General features: G+C 38.0%; 1 protein-coding gene across 5 annotated transcripts in view; it reads right to left on the bottom strand.

Annotated features, from left to right (window-relative positions):
• ENTHD1 (ENTH domain containing 1) overlaps positions 1–16,736 on the bottom strand; it is a 152,502-nt gene that overhangs the window by 57,735 nt on the left and 78,031 nt on the right. The window lies entirely within an intron of this gene.

Genomic DNA, 16,736 nt, shown 5'->3' with positions numbered 1-16,736 from the left:
ATATGTTCTTTCCGAAAACCGATCTGCCTGAGAATGCAGCTGTGTAGAAGTATCATGCTAGTTCTTTCCCCTTCCCTTTCATAATCAATTTTCTCCCACTTTACGAACACAGACATATTCTTTGCTCAACTTGTCATGGTGCATCTTCCCTTCAGGCGCAAGCCTAAGAACCTCTAAGGCACCAAACAATAGTAAAAAAGACTGGTATGGGGAAGCCTTCTATAATGGAGGCACGAAAAACCCAAACTAGAGCTTCAAAGTTCACCCTGTCTTACACACATTTCTTTTAATGGCAAAGCATGGCATAAGTCATAGGGTATTCAGGTCCATACTGGGATGTTGGGTATTCAGATATATTACAGTTTGGAGGAGCAGGATATTTGACAAGTTTCATTTAATGTCCTTATGCTTTTCATCCCCCAACTATTGTCAAAGAATGCGTCATTCCTGAGGAAGAGTCCCATGAAAGGAAAGCAAAGAAAGCATGGAAGACACCCACCTTATTTCATCAGTGCAACAGACTTACGACAAGGCTCCATGCCTTAGCTATCCGTCTTAGGAAAAGAATTCAGGAGTGGGAATACAACCTGAGTGACGTTTGTTTACAGGTTTATTTGAATAAATAAAGGGTAAGATGTTTTCTGAAAGAATGTTTAAATCTGATCTGGCTGGTTGTTTCGACAGTGAGGATGGCTTTGCCAACTAGGTAAATACAGTAAATACTTTCCAAAAAGTGAATGAACCAAATCCGCAGTCCTGAAGAGTTGATGAAAATCTATTTAAAGCATATCACACAATAAAGTCATTTTCTCAAAAAATTATTGTATTGACAGGTATATTGCAATTAATGTTTTCATTTTTCCCACAATTTCTGAGGACACTGGGTTAGAGTGTAACAGGCATAATTAACAGTCATTTGATAAATCTTAGCAAAAGCTTTTTGGTATTATTCCCAGAAATTGAGAAAGTAAATTACTCCTAATGACTATTTAACAAATCTTTTTCTAAGTAGGGTGTTTCCAATCCTTTGCTTTCAACAATATTGAAAAAAGACCTAATCAAGTTAAAAGTTGACAAGAGATGAAAAACATTTTTATAATAAATCACTATAAAATTTTTGGCATATTACTTGGGAGGAATTCATAGAATTGATTGACAATGCTATAATAAAACATCTTCTATTCCCACATACAATTTTATGTGAACAAGTCTTCTCAGCATTTACATCTATAAAGATGTAAAATAGAAACAATTTACGCTGAACCCTGCTTATTTCTAACAATAAGTAATATTCATATGTGGGTAAATGCACAGTTCCATGTATCTTATAAAAACGTGTATTTCCAATAAACTGTATTCTTTATGTTTAATAAGTATTTAGAAAAATTTACAATACATTTATGTGGTTTTGGTTTTGATCGATTGTGTACTAAAAATAATTATCATGATAAGTCAGTCTAGAAGGAAGATTTTACCACTTAAAGCCACTGGTCACAGAAAATTTAGAAAAATAATTTCAATTTATATACGTATTTGATGTAGAGAGAATTTCAAGCATAAAAACACTTTCTATTAGGATACAATTCTCTGAGGAAGGTGGAATAGAAATATGACTTCAAGGAGAAAAGGCAATGGTATAAAATTTCCAACAGTTAAAGAAGACTTCGTGTATTTTTTTCAAATAAATGACTACAGGTGTCAATCACATCAGTATTTAGATTCCTTTAGATACACTTAAAAGACTCATGTAACAGGTTTTTTTGTTTTGCTTTCTTTTGTCTTTAATGTCAATGTTTGCATTATATCCTTGGCAGTTATTTATGCTTAGGATAAAATTTCACATGTTAACTTAAAAATGTGTAAGGGGGTATAAATTTTTCACAATCATTTTAGGGGTTATGCAAGAAAAACAGCTTGAAAAGCAATGGTATAAGACATGGTCCTTGCCTTCACAAAGTTCATAGCCTGACTAGGGAGCTAACTCTAACATATAGACTTACAGGAAACGATTAGAGGAGAATAATGACATGCCAAACTTTCTTAGATTAACTAACTTTAGGAATAGACATTCTAAGAAAGAAGAAAATCACTGTGCACCAGAGTAATCAGGAAAGAGCCTCAAATAGGAAGTAAAATTTGAACAAGGCTTTGAAGGATGGCTAGGATTCTGATAAATATAAAGGGAAAAATTATTCCAAGCAGAAGAAACTACGTGGGCAAAAGCAGGAAGTATGGTATATGCTAAAGATACCACAGAAAGAATAAGAACTTTGCATTTATGGTTCTAACTTTTCATTTTTTTGTAACTTCACATGAAAATGAATAATTAAAATCAGCTTATTTTGGACTTGGAGATTTTATAATTAATACTGGAAAACAGTAGTAGTTTGAGGTGTAGATCATCTATGGACTTTCATGTGATCTGATCAGGAACTATATTACCACTCTGAGCATTCAGCGACGAACTATCCTTGAGATGATATGGACTTGAGCTTTAGACATCACAGAAGCAGATTAATAAAAATTTCAGCAAGTCAATTTTGAAGTAAAGTGTAAGGAAAACTTAAGAATAGCAAGAATTATGAAAGAAAAAAAATCTTGCATATTTGGAGATGCACTTTAGCCTAGAACAGCTAAAATGTTATAACCTATACTAAGTAAACTTATCGGGGCAAGAAGGAAGGCACTTAGAATACAGTGAGTCTATGGAAAATCACTTAGAAATTTTTTTAGTATCAGACAGCAGAACACTGGAAGTGAAGTGTGCTTAATTAAATGAGAAGATAACCCAACATTTATTTCTGGATTTTCATAAGCAAGTGGAAGGGGAAAACACACATTCAGTTCCTTAGTGGAAATCTGTTTGGTATCATAAGCTATCGATCAATTGAGACTGTGAAGTCACAAGCCAAGGAGAACTAGTATGTGAATGAGAAACCTCAGAGGAAAAAGTGAAGATGCTGCAGGAAATGATGCTCTTGAGTAATCTGAAGATGAGTGCTCAGATACCAAGGTTGTAGGGACTTTGTAGAAACTATCTCTCGTTGAGCCTGTACCACTCAGATAACAGCACAAAGCAGAACTAGGGAAGCCTGTGATGGTTCTCAGATGAGATATCAAACTGACAGTCAAACTATCAGACACTGACAGCGCCAACACCACATTTTGGAACTGAAATGCTCCATAAACTGAATAAATTCCCAAATTGTTCCATTTGTTATTTAACATCTAATAAACATTGTTGCTATGTATTGACAGTGTCCTTTCAGGTGTAATTTAAGTAAATTAAGTTGTTTATTTAACAAAATTAATTTTTAAAAATAAACAAATGTATCCATCATAGAATATATTCAGTGGACTAATGAAGAACTGATAAGATAAAGTCTCAAGGTGATTAAGTTTATATCTAACTTTTGCAGAATTATGAGTTTGGAACCTTAACAATTTCACTGTCTTGGAGCATAATTACACTTAAGCATCTTCAAGTAATTGATATTTGTCCTAATTTTTTAAACTTTCATTTTATAATAATTTCAAACTTACAGAACATTTGCAAGAATAGTATAAAGAATTCCCATACACTCTTCATCCAGATTCACCAATTGTTAACGTTTTTCCCCATCTGCTTTATAATTCTCTTTCTTCATTTAAACACATATTCTAATAGTCCTATATTTTAAACCTTGAGGAAAAGCCACTGTTGTTGGCTGAGTTCCCCAGGACACGGACCCCAAGGCCCAGATTTGTACGAGGGAGATTCATTAGGGGGTGCTCTCAGAAACATCCGTGAGGAGCATGGGAGGCAGTATTGGGGCAAGGGAGAAACTGAACTGTAATTCGGTTGCAACAGAGGCCTCAGCCAATCCTATTAGGAACTTTGGGGCTGGGATGACTCTTCACAGTTGTCCTGCCCTAGAGCAAGGGAGCTAGCCCGTACCTACAGGTTGGATGTAGGTCCCCTCAGGAAAGGGGCATGACCTTGGGCAAAGAGGCTATCTTCAGTTGTTGGGAATTCCCAGAGAAAGACTCAGCTGAAACCCTCAGGCGCCAACCCCCCAAGCAGCGGAGGGAATGAGTTCCTTGGTCTGGAAGCAGGATTTGGGCCGCACCACAGCATCCAACACAGACACAACCTCTATGCTGCTATATACTTCTGAGAAATGCTTCAGAGCGACAGGAGATAGAGTGTGAGTATGAAAACGGAAAAAAGATAAAGAACAAGAAAGCAGAGATGTCTGAGCAGACGTTTAAAATTAAATTTGAAATAAGTAGATAAGAAAAAGTGAGTAAGGACTAACTTTTGTTGCAGGAGACCTTAAAAAAGGAGTTAAGGCAATTTTATTTTAGTGTTTTACTAACAATAGCGTCCAAACTTTGAGACATTGCCAGTAGTTCTTACTTAAGGATAACGGGAAGCAGGAAAACCCACACACTGTGGTAAATGCTCAGCTCCAGGCACGAGGAGAAAAACAGCCACTACAAAAGCAGGTTCAAGCATCCAATGGCTGACTCCTGGGCTAAGACAGCGGAGTGAAACTGCGACACAGAATTTCCACCACCCAATACTTAACGAGACGTTTTTCCAAGTAAAACTAATACAAAAATTTTACAACAGCAATCTAACATGGAAACAGATATAACTAACAGTAATTTTTAAAAGAAAAAAAGAAAGAAAGAACTGGTGGCCAAGAAAAGAAACAAGATCTAGGACATCCCCTCTCCCCCAAAGGTGATACTGATGAGTTGACAAGAATCTGAGATTTCTCATTAATATCCTCAAGTCTGGAAAAAAAGGGAACTGAATGGACAATACTTTTTTCCCTCCTTATGACTGAGAAGAGGTGGAACTAGCTAAAAAAAAAAAGTGTAACACAGTGAGTAAATAAAGATGCTAACACTTCAATGGAAGTGAATGCCAGTTTCCTACTGAATTGGGTGGATGATCTGAAGCTCGAGGGTATCTCCCCACCCCATGGGAACAGGACACATTTCCCAACTACTCAGAATGAGCAGGATCTTGTACAAAAGACACAGAAGATGGAGCAGAGTCCAGGTATTCTAAACAGGATTGCACATGGCCTAATGAGAGCTTCCATTCCTCTTTGTGGCAGAAAAGTGGGTAAAATAAGAAATGGCCTACAAACTGCAACTTGGTGGAGAAAACAAGGTCTCAGATATAGTGGGAGAGTCAAGAAATCACTAAGCGTATCTGAGCAAATAAACATCAAATTTATTGTGCTATACTTATATTAACCCATTTACTCCTTACAACAACTGTATAATAGGAACTATATTATATCCTCATTTTACAGAAGATGAAATTGCAGCACAAAGGTTTAAGTAACGTGTCTAAGGTCACATAATCCACACAATTTGAATCAGGATTCACATCCAGGAGGTATGGCTCCAGAACCTGAGGGCTTAACCACCACTATCTACTGCCTTCAAAATCGAGTGCCTAGTCAGAGCCACCTAAGCATCAGCAAGATGTAAAGAAATGATTCAGCAACTAAACAAACATTCCAGTAGACAAAAACGAAAAGAGAAGAGAAGGAGAAAGGGAGAGAAAAGTAAGAGAGGAAGAGAGAAAGGAAGATGGCATACAAAATAGATCCCAAACGGAGAAGAAAATATAGCTCAGGAACAGAAGGAAATTCCTCACAATATGGCATTACACGGTTTTTGAAATTACGTAAATTACATATTTTCATATATTTCATTTTATAATTGTTGCTACTATATATCAATACAAGGTCGAGCATTTTGAAAAATATGTTTCTTGGCCTTACATGCTTCCTCCTCTTTTTTAGGAAATACTTGCCATATCTCCTTCCTGTTTTTCAGTTGGGCTGTCCTTTTCTTAGTGATTTGTAGGAATTCTTTGCATATTCTGGATACTAATCCTTTGTCAGTTACATGTGTTGGAATTTTTCTTCTAGTTTGTAACTATCTTTTTTACTTTTTATATGGTGTTTTTTGATGAAAAGAAAATTCTTAAATTTAATATAGTTTTATTAGTATTCTATTGCTGCTGAAAACAACCACAAATTTAGTGGCTTAAAACAACACCCGTTTGTTACGTCCCCGATCTGCAGGTCAGAAGTCCAGGCAGGCTTGACTGGGTTCTCTGCTTTGGGTCTCACAAGACCAAAACCAGTGTCAGCCAAGCTGAACTCTTACTGGGAGACCCTGGGGAAGGATCCACATCCAAGATCACTCTGGTTGTTGGCAGAACTCAGTTCCTTGTGGTTGTAGGACTAAGGCCCCCATTTCCTTACTGGCTGGCAGCCAGGGTCACTCTCAGCTTCTAGAAGCCACTTGCATTCCTTATCACTTCATCTTCAGGCCAGTAAGGGTGTGTCAAATCCTTCTCACACTTGGAACCTCTGACTTCCTCTTCTGCCTTCAGCTGGAGAAAACTCTGGTTCATGTGATTTCATTAAGCCAATCCGGATACTCCTTTTTGACATATAATCACACGAGTGATAATTCATTATACTGAATGTACCCACATTCAAAGGGGAGGGGATTATATAAAGGCAAGGGTCATTGGGGCTTATTCTCAGAATTTTGCCTATCACAAGAGTCAAATTTATAAACCCTTTTTTAAATAGTTTTCACTTTTTCAGTTATGTTTAAGAAATCCTTCCCTATCCCAATGTAAAAAAGATATTCTCCTATATTTTCTTCTAAACATTTTGAAGTTTTGTTTTTCACCTTTAAGTCTTTAATTCATCGAGAATTTGTTTTTGTGCACGATATGAGGTAGAGACCTAATTTCATTTTTTCCATATGGATAAATAATTGCCCCAGTATGATTAAGTAGTTTATCTCTTGCCCACCAATGTGAAATGCCAGCTCTGTCACATACTAAGATAACATAATTGCAAAGGTCTGTTTTCTGGGCTCTACAGTTTGTTCCACTGGTCCATGCACCTGGCCATGCATCAATACCATACGGTCATGACTACTACTGTTTTAGTCTTGTTATCTAGAAAGGCAAGCCCTCCACCTTTTTCTTCTTCAGAAATGTTTTGGGTATTCTTGACCTTTTGATTCCTCCAGATAAATTTTGGAATCAGCCCATCAAATTCAATTTTAAAAATCCTCTTTGGATTTTGATTGTAATTGCACTGAGTCAGTGCAATTCTCAATGTCAACTGGGGGCAATTTTGGCCCCCAGGGGATATTTGGCAATGTCTGCAGACATTTTCGGTTCTCACAACAGGAAAGGATGTGTGCTGATAACATTTAGTGGGTAGGGGCCAGAGATAATGCTAAATATCCTACACTGCACAGGACAGCCCCACGACAAAGAATTATCTGGCTTAAAATGTCAATAGTTCCAAAGTTGAGAAACCCTCCACTCAATCTACGCAATTCAGAAAGAATAGATATTTACATTATTGAGTATTTCAATAAACAAACATGGAATATCTTTTCATTTATATAGACCTTCTTTAATCTATTTCAATTAAGTGTTACAATTTTCAGTGTACAGATCTTGTATATCTTTTGTAAGATTTATTCCTAAGTAGATTATGATTTTTTTCTATTATAAATGATATTTTTGAAAAAATCGTTCATGGTTAGTTGCTGATATATAGAAATACAACTTTATTTTCATATGTTGATCTTATAGCCAGCCATCTTGCTCGAACTCTATTATTTCTAATATGTCTGTAGATCTTTTCAAGTTTTCTATATGAAAATCCTATCATTTGCAAATAAATTTGTTTCTTCCATTTCAATACTTATGCTTTTAAGTTCTCTTACTTGTTTTATCGTGATGGCTAGGCCCTCCAGTTCAAAGATAAATAGAAGCAAGGAGAATGGGGACCTTTTCTTCCACCTGAATCTAAGAAGAATACTCTGACGTTATCATCATGGCAGAGTGAGTCATTCTCTTTGTCTCTCCCCTCTTAAGTTATAACCAGTCAGACATCCATCCAGCGACCAACAAAGGACTCCCTGTGCAGCACACCAGAATGCTTGAGCGATCCATCCATCTATATATCTGAAGGTGGGTAGACTGGATCTCCAGAAGGCAGTGGAACTACGGAAGCAGCCCCCTCTCTCTCCCCTGGTGGTGGTGATCCAAAATGAAGATCCTTACACTGGTGCACATGCCAGCAACCACAGGCTGCAAGGGCAAACACAGCACTTGTGGCTTGGGCCCTGCCTGCACCCGCCCCCCCGCCCCCAGGCAGTGGCAGGAGGCACACATGTCCTGAGGCTCCAGGACACAGCAGAGCCAGAGACCCAGCACCATTCCCTCCTCCTCTGGTAGTGGCGCTGGTCTCTCCAGCAGTGAGAATAGCAACCAAAACGTGGATTTCCCCAGGAAGGACAGGGTGTCTGGATCTGAGGTCTTAAAAACATACCAGCAGGTGCCAGTGACTAGAGACTGCAGGGCCAGCAACAACACTTGTGGCTTAGCACCTACTCCTCCCCCAGCAGTGGCAGGTGGCACCTGTGACCTGAGGCTTTAGGAACCACAGGAGAACCTGAGACCCAGCTCCCAGTGGCAGCATCCCTGACAATGGCTCTACCAGCAGCAGTGGCTACATACAAGAACCCGGGCCTCCAACAGCAACAGCGAGACCTGTGAACCCAGCATGCCCGGCAGTGGTGTTGCCAGCACCCCCAGATAACCCAGGAGCAGCAGCATAGGTGGTGCATGTGGTGGCAGCACCCACACCCGTGGAGAGCCTGTAGAGAGCAAGTGGGGGAACACAAGACCAAGGTGATCCCACAAGCAGCAGAAGTGCTCACAGCCTGGTGACCACGGTGGCAACACCTGAGACTGTAGCAACATCAAAAGCAGCAAGGCACTAGCAACCTCGGAGGCACAAGCAGCAGAAGGAGGGCACTGACAACTCCTCTAGCAGAGGCAGCGGAGGGTGGAAAGTGCGGGCTCTCACATACAACCAGAAGGAGCTCAGAACCAAAGTCACTGAAGCTGTACCAAAATAAGAAAGGTGGTTACTACCACAAATGCACCATTAGAAGACCAATTCATCAAACACCATGAAGAACTACAGTCACAAAGCAGAACAGAAGGAGAACGACAGCTCTCCAGGAACCAAACTTGAAGTCACAAAAGGTTACAATCTAACTGACAAAGAACTCAAAGTAGCTGTCATAAAGAAATTCAACAAGTTACAAGAAAACTCAGAAAGCAGTTCCATGAGCTCAAGAATGAAATTAATGAACAGAGGAATACTTCACCAAAGAGACTGAAGCTCTAAAAAACAACTAAACAGAAATTCTGGATATGAAGAACACAATTAATGAGATAAAAAATAATGCAGAAAGCAAAAAAAATTGAGCAGACCTTATGGAGAAGAGAATCAGTGAGCTTGAAGATAGAAACCTAGAAATGATCCAGGTGGAGGAGGAGAGAGAACTAAGATTTTTTAAGAATGAAGAAATTGTTTGAGAAATAACCAACTCAATTAGGAAAAGTAACATAAGGATTATGAGTATCCCAGAGGGAGAGAAGAGGGAGAAAAGAGCAGAGAGTTTATTCCAAGAAATAATAGCTGTGAACGTCCCAAACCCAGGGAAGGAACTTGATGCAAGTACAGGAAGCTAGCAGAACTCCTAATTACATCAATGCAAAAGACCTTCTCCAAAGTATATAATGTTAAAACTGTCAAAAGTCAATGACAAATAAAAAAATATTAAGGGCAGCAAGAGGGAAGAAAATAACCTAGAAAAGAACACCCATTAGGCTTTCAGCAGATTTCTCAGCAGAAACCTTACAGGCTAGGAGAAAGCGGAATGATATATTCAAAATACTAAAAGACAAAACCTATCAGCCAAGAATACTCTATCCAGCAAAATTATCCTTCAGATATGATGGGGAAATAAAAGCTTTCCCAGACAAACAAAACTGAGGAAATTCATTGCCACTAGACCTGCCTTACAAGAAATGATGAAGGGGGTTTCCCGCCTGAAACAAAACCACAAAGGTATACAAGGCTTTGAGCAAGAAAATAAATAGAGAAAACCAGAAAATTGCAGCTCTATATCAGAATAGGTTAGCAAACACTTAATTATAAAATAAAAGATAAAGGGAGACAAAGCATCCAAAATAACTATAACCACTTCAATTTGGTCACAAACTCACAACACAAAAAAGAGTAACTTTCGAAAACAAAAACATACAAGGGGAAGAGGAGAGGGATGGAACCTGCTTAGGCTAATGGAGATAAGAGGCTATCAGAAAGTGGATTAACTCATCTGTGAGATCTTTTATACAATCCTCATGGTAACCACAAAACAAAAAATCAGAGCAGAGTCACAAATCATAAATAAAGAGAAAACCATCACAAAAAAACACCAAACTGAAATGGCAGTCAGAAATACCAGGGAAAAGAAACAATGGAAATATAGAACAACCATAAAACAAAAGATAAAATGCCAGTATTAAGCCCTCATTTGTCAATAACCACCCTAAATGTAAATGGATTGAATTCACCAATCAAAAGACACAGGGTGGCTCGATGGATTAAAAAACAAGACCCAACAATATGCTCCTTCCAGGAAACACATCTCAGCTCTAAAGACAAACATAGGCTCAGAATGAAGGGATGGAAGATGATACTCCAGGCAAATGGCAAGCAAAAAAACGCAGGTGTTGCCATACTTAGATCAGACAAAGCAGACTTCAAGATAAAAAAGACAACAAGAGAGAAAGATGGTCATTACAAATGATAAAAGAGACATTCCACCAAGAAGACATAACACTTATTATGGAATACTACTCAGCCATAAAAAAGACAAAACTGTGCCCTTTTCAACAACATGGATGGACTCTGAGGTATCTTGCTAAGCAAAATAAGTCAGACAGAGAAAGACAAATACCATATGATCTCTCTGGTATGTGGAAGATAACAAACATACAGATAAGGAGAATAGATTAGTGGTTACCAGGGGAAAAAGGGGTGGGGGGAGGGTGAAAGGGGTAAAGGGGCAAATGTGTACAGTGATGGATAAAAACTAGGCTTTGGTGATTAACACAATGCAATCTATACAGAAAGTGAAATATAACAACGTACACCTGAAACTTACACAATGTTAAAAGCCAAAATGACCTCAATAAAATAGATTTTAAAAAAGAGAATACTTCCATATTCAAATGTATGGCAATTTTTTAATTTAAACAACTGCATTTTTTGATAGAAAAAGTGGTCTGTGTGTTACAGATTCTTTGAAATGTTAAAGCTTTATTTATAACATAATCAATTATAAAATCCATATTTTTAAAAATGTTCTATTTACTTGACCTATGAATAATTGAGAGAGATGTTTTGAAATCATCTACTATATTGGTAGGTGTTTCCATTTCTTTCTGTAGTTCTACCAATTTTTGCTTTATATACTTTGAGATTATTTTACTGGGTATATTAACATTTAGAAATGTTAAGTCTTCCTGGGGAATTAAACTTGTATCATTGTCCTTAATAATGCTCTTAGCTTTAAATTCTACTCTGTCTGATATTAATATAGCTACATCAGCTTTCTTTTATATATTATATGCCTGTTTTATCTTTTTCCACCCATTTGCTTTCAACCTTTATGGGAACATATACTTGTAGCATATGTCTGGATTTCTTTTTTCCCCAACTTGGTAATCTCTGCTTTTTAACAGAATAGTTTAATTCATTGATATTTACTGTGATTATTAATATATTTGGACTTAGTCCTGCAATTTTATTTTTTTATTTCCATTTGTCCCACATTACCTATGATTCTTGGCCTTTATAATATTTTTAATTTTTTTCTTCATTCCATTTTTTCTCACTTCTTTGGAATTTATGCACTCTACTTTTCTTCTAGTGTTTGCCCTTGGAAGTTTATCATGCACATCTAACCTAAAAAGTTCAGGGTCAAATAATATCCTTACTCTTCTCTGAAAAAACACAAGGACTTTAGAACACTATAACTCTGTAGATCAACTCCCAACTTATATACCACAGCTACCCACTATTTTCGTTGTCTTTTTTTTAAACTCAAGAGTTAGATGCTACTATTTCACACAGAAAGTGTTTATTTTATATACACGTTTACTATTTGTTAATTACTTTCTCTCACATCTTCAACCATTCTTCTGGAATAATTTTCCTTCTTTTTGAAGCATAATCTTTAATGTAGGCCTAACGGCGGTAAACTCTCAGTTTTCGTATTTATCTGTAAATGACCATTTCACCCTCATCCTTGGATAACAGTTTCGCTGGGTATACAATTATAGGCTATCATTTTCTCAGCACTTTGAAAATATCGTATCACTGTTATCTGTCCTCCACTGCAGTTGACGAGGACAGTTTATTGGCATGGTAACTCGTAACTGCTCTCTAGATGTATTCTCTATGTCTTAATATTGCTTTCATATTTTCCATTCACTTTAGACATATCTTCTAGTTCACTAAGTTAAATTTTTTCTTTCTTTCTTCTTTTTTCTCCCCAAATCCCCCCAATACATAGTTGTACATTCTAGTTGCAGGTCCTTCTAGTTGTGGCATGTGGGACTCCGTCTCAGTGTGGCCTGATGAGTGGTGCCATGTCCGCACCCAGGATCCGAACCAGCGAAACCCTGGGCCGCAGCAACAGAGCGCACGAACTTAACCACTCAGCCATGGGGCCGACAACTTCTTTGAAGCATAACTTTTGTCCAACAGGAATCATACATAATTTTTAGGAAAATATTTCCATGATATAGAATGCTATTACATTTAACATAGACTAATCCTTCTCTAATACAGGTAAGTTCTATTGCAAAGAATAATACTACTAAAGAGCTCTTCACAGAAGACTGGATGACCAACAGAGGTAATGCATTGCTAGCATGGTTGTAAGCAATGGCTCTGGTGATAGTTTTTATAATTATTACCTCTAAAGAAAGGAGCTAACTCTGATGCTTGTAGCTAAGAGAAGCTGAGTTATAACTATGCTTTATACAGTTTCTGTCTTGCCATCAAAGAGCAATTATCCTTCAGCTCATCTCTTCCTTCAAGTATAAAAATCATCTAAACAAAAACTACCCAGGATATCTACCAGAATTAAAATTTGGGGAAAACATCCAGAAATAGAAAAAAAGGAGTAGAAGCACTGATGTGTGCACAAGACTTTTCTAAAGTACCTCTTTTCCCTTGCAAATTTATCACAAAGAGCTAGGCACAGCTGTTTCAGCTCTGATCTTAAAGCCTGGGAATCAGATTTCAAGCAGTGCATTCAATTTTACATTTCATTATAACTCAATAATTTAGAGACATCTTTAAATCCTTCTGATGGAAATTTACCTGTATGATATCATCACTTGCCTCCATTTTCTCTAACTCAAATGTTAGAGTCATTTTCAATTTCTCTCCTTCTCCAACACATCATCTACTTAGCCCACCTCCTCTCTATATTCTATCTTTAAACATTGCCTTTTCCTTATTGAAATAACCTTAGAGCAGGTCCTGGATGCCTGGATTGAAACAACTGTCTCTTACAAAGCTTCTCTCCAATTTGCATCTCCTTCATTTCTACACAAAGCACTAAGAATTATCTTCCACCAACAGCTGTTGTCAGTAATAAGAAAGCTAAGTTCTGTGACTAAGCTAAACATCCCTTCTGTTCTCCAAGACCCACAATGGTTCCTAGTTGCTAGTCGTATCAAATTGAAATTTCCAAATACTATTCATTATGTCCTTTATGAACTGCGCTGAGCACTCTCAACCACATTTTTCTACATATTTATAAGATTTTTTTTTTCTCCCCAAAGCCCCCTGGTACATAGTTGTGTATTCTTCATTGTGGGTTCTTCTAGTTGTGGCATGTGGGACGCTGCCTCAGCGTGGTCTGATGAGCAGTGCCATGTCCGCGCCCAGGATTCGAACTAACGAAACACTGGGCCGCCTGCAGCGGAGCGCGCGAACTTAACCACTTGGCCACAGGGCCAGCCCCCTCTACATATTTAAATTTATAGTCTCTGTTCCATTTAGTCTGACAACCATGTATTACTATGATTAATTCATTTCCTGTTTGTATTCTTTCCCACTATGGTAGAGACTATTTCTTGCCTTCTCTATTTATTCTCTCCTTCCTTCACACTAGATTCTGTAACTTTAATCTGGGCACATGGCTGCCCAGTAAATAGACTACATTTCTCAGCCACTCCTGCAGGTACAAGTGTCCCTGTGACTAAGTGCTAAACAATAATATGTAAGCCAAAATGTTATGAGTAACTTAAGTAAGTGCCCTTAAAAGGAAGGGGCATTCTTATTTTCAATCTCTCCTCCTTTCTACTGGGTAGAATGCAGATGTGTTGGCTGGAGCTCAAGTAGCCATCTTGGATCATGAAGTGGAAGTTACATGCTGAGTTTAGTGGTGTAACAAAACAGAAAGAGCCCTGGGTCCATGACATAAAGAGCCATATCAGTCCTAGAATACTAGTTCTGGATTATTTTTAGAAGAGAGAAAGAAATTCCTATTATGTTTAAGCCACTACCATTTTTGCAGCCCCTACTACAATCATTTGTGGGTGCGCTGAATCATAACTGATCCACTCATCGCCAAGTTTTCATTTGCTACTTCTGTCACAGTAAGAACGCCCCCCCAATTTACTTTCCTATCCCTCCAACCAAACTGTCGGTTTTCATTCTTCCTTTAAAATTCAGTTTCAGACTCAAATGCCTACATGGAAATGGTTAGTATCACTAAACTTACTTAATCCAATTCCTCTTTATTTATTTATTTTTACTTTTTTGTTAAGGAAGATTAGCCCTGAGTTAACATCCATGCCAATCTTCCTCCACTTTATATGTGGGTCACTGCCACAGCATAGGTGAAGAGTGGTGTAGGTCTGCGCCTGGGATCCAAACCTGCGAACCTGGGGCCACCAAAGTGAAGTGCGCCAAACTTAACCAATATGCCACAGGGCCAGCCCCCAATTACTCTTTTCTGAACATAAAACACACACACATATATATCTAGTATGTATGTGTATACAGAGAGATGGATAAATGAAATTTAAAGCTAACGTAACATATTTTTAACACATTTACTACAGCTTTTACATTCAAACACTCACTATTCACTTTAAATAGCACTCTTACTATAGATTCACTCCAGTGATGCCATCACTCACCAAAACTCTTTTTGAACGTCTTTTTGTGAAACAGACTGAAATGCATCATGAGATATAACCTCCATGAGAGCAGACATACACCCAACTTGCTTTCAAGGCCTAGAACAAAGCAGATACTCAATGCATGTGTGTGGTATAAAAAAAATTAATTGCAGCAAAACTTCTTCATTTGAAGATAGACTGCTATTTTTTAATAGTCAAAAGTCATTCAGAGTTCAGTCTGGTGAATAAGATGTGTCATAAAGCTGGGGAATATCATTTCGGGTAAAAAAAGCAGTGACTATAAAGCAATAAAGTAGATTTCCTTGCATGAATCATAAAAATGGCTCAGAGTTGAGCTCCTTCCGCAGCAATTTAGGGACTCATTTCCTAAGCTCACAGTGAAACATGCCAAGCTTGCTCCAGTTTCAGAGCGTTTGCACCTGCCGTTCCCTCTGCCTGGAGCACCCCAGACAGACATGGATTGCTCCCTCCCTTCACTCAGGTCTCTATTTAAATAGTCACCTCCTCCAAAAGGCCTTCCCTCACTACCTGACCTAAAATAAAGCCAGCCCTGTCACTCTCTGTCCCTTGACACTGCTTTCCTTTTCATTACAGGACTTGTCACTATCTGACACAGTATTTTGTATCTGTTTTGTTTATGTGTGTTTAATATCTGTCTCTGCCACTGGAATATCTGCTCCAGGATGAAAGGGTCTTTGTTTACTCACTGCTGTAGCTCTAAATTTCTGCTAGATATCCAAATTTCAAATAACAAACTCAATAAATATATGTTTATAATGAAAGAGAAAAGAAATGGAGGAAGGAAGAGCAAGAAAGATAACAAAGAAGTAGCAAAAGAGGTGGAAAACTCTGGATGAGTCCGAATTGGTTCTTTTACTTCTACTCCTTTTTAGCGTCAGTTTGAATTTAAAGCTTTCATGAGAAATTTCAGAATGGGTCTATGTCTCTTTGGAGTTTTATTTCAAAGGAATGGACACCCTAAAGAAAGAGGTTCCATCGCTTTTAGAAGCATCTGTGTGGTATTTATTATTATAATTACAATGACCACCTCCTTTACTGTCTTTCTATCTCCCCAGTGCACACAAGTACAAACTGAGTGAACATTTGAGAACTCCTGACTGAGTCAGAGAAGTACCTTAATGATTTTTAGCAGGACTAGTTTCTGTAGGTATTACTGTTAATATTTTTGTGTGTGTGAGGAAGATTCACCCTGAGCAAACATCTGTTCTCAATTCTCCCCTTTTTTTTCTTTGAGGAAGATTAGCCCTGAACTGACATCTGTGCCAATCTTCCTCCATTTTGTATGTGAGATGTCTCCACAGCATGGCTGACGAGTGGAGTAGGTCTGCACCCAGGATCTGAACCTGTGAACCCGGGCCACCAAAGCAGAGAGCAGGGCACGGAACTTTAACCACTTGCCTACAGGGCCAGCCTCACTATTAACATTTTTAAATTTCTATACTTAACTGACTTTTGGACTATCTATTCATATTGAACACCTGCAGCTCTTGCAGGATCTTGATTAATAGATTTATATGATAAAGCCAGGAGGCAAGCCTCTGAAAACACTTGTAGCTGTCTCTTACTCCTGCTA

This window comes from Equus asinus, chromosome 4 (assembly GCF_041296235.1).
Source record: "Equus asinus isolate D_3611 breed Donkey chromosome 4, EquAss-T2T_v2, whole genome shotgun sequence".
In the NCBI taxonomy this organism is placed as follows: Eukaryota; Metazoa; Chordata; class Mammalia; order Perissodactyla; family Equidae; genus Equus; species Equus asinus.
Note: the sequence above shows the minus strand (reverse complement) of the source record. Positions and strands in the feature narration are given on the sequence as shown.